Raw genomic sequence first — 1,371 nt, 5'->3', positions numbered from 1 at the left:
GTTGGTGGGAGTGTAAAATGGTGCAACCCCTGTGGAAAGCAGTATGGCGCTTTCTCAAAAAGTTGCAAATAGAGATACCATTTGACCCAGCAATTCCACAAGTGGGAATATACCCTGAAGAGACCATAGCTGACATGGTCAATTGTTTTTAATGAAGAACTAGGAATATGGATTTGCCCATCCTTCTTGGAGGTGAGCTGTTTAGTAGTGAATTCAAATAAAGTCATAGAAGAGAGCAGGGAAACACTGCACGGTTCAAAATCAAGAAGGGTGTGAGTCAGGGATGCATTCTGTCTCCATACCTTTTCAATCAACATGCAGAGCAGATCATGAATGAGGCATGGTTTTATAAGGACAATGTAGTATCAGTATTAGAGCAAGACAAATCAACAACCTACATTAAGCAAATGACATAACCTTGACTGCTGAAACTGAGGAGAAGCTGAGCACTTGCTGCAGAAGGACAAGAACTCTAGTCTTCAGTATGGATTGAAGCGCAATGTCAAGAAGACAAAGATTCTCACCACTGGGCCAACTGACATCAGCATGATGAATGAAGAAGAGACTGAGGTTAAGAGTTAGAGCTTGCTCAGCTCCACAATAAACACATATGGCACCAGCAATGAAGAAATCAAAAGATGAATTGCATTTGGTAAATTTGCTGTCAGGGACATTTCCATAGCACTGAAAAGAGCAACGTCTTTCCAGAGTCTAAGGCCTGCCTGATCCAGTCATGCTCTTTGCAATTACTTGCTATTAAGGACCACAGAAGCAGAATTGATGCCTTTAAGTTTTGGTGTTGGAGAAAAGTCTTGAACATACCATGGACCACCAAGAAAAACAAATAGGTCTTTCTTAGAGAAGATGAAACAAAGTTTCCCCTTGGTGGCTAGGATTTTGATCCTCTGTCTCACAGACTTTGGGCATGTGATCAAGAGGGAAATCCGTGACAAAGGAAAGGTGGAAAGACAACACAGGTTAGGAAGAACGCAGGTGAGATGGATTGATACAGTAACTAGGACACTGCAAATAGGTGTGTTGGAGTCTATTAGACTGGCTCACGACAAGGCAAGCTTCAGAGCTGTTATACATACGGTACCTGGGAGTCACAGTCAACTTGACGGCACATGACAACGATAAGAAAAACTGCCCCTCATAGATGAAATGAAAGGAAATTAGTTCTGTTTCGTGGCATGTTGTTGTTGCACTTGTTGTTATGTGCCGTCGAGTCGTTTGCGACTCATAACGACCCTATGCACAACAGCCCTAAACCCTGCTCTATCCTGCGCCAACCGCACTGCCTCTGACACACCCATCCCGATGACCCCAGTCACCGAATCAATCCATCTCATAGAGGGTCTTCCTCTCCTG

Source organism: Elephantulus edwardii, unplaced genomic scaffold (assembly GCF_000299155.1).
Source record: "Elephantulus edwardii isolate Elephantulus edwardi_28Jun2011 unplaced genomic scaffold, EleEdw1.0 scaffold00188, whole genome shotgun sequence".
Lineage (NCBI taxonomy): Eukaryota > Metazoa > Chordata > Mammalia > Macroscelidea > Macroscelididae > Elephantulus > Elephantulus edwardii.
Note: the sequence above shows the minus strand (reverse complement) of the source record.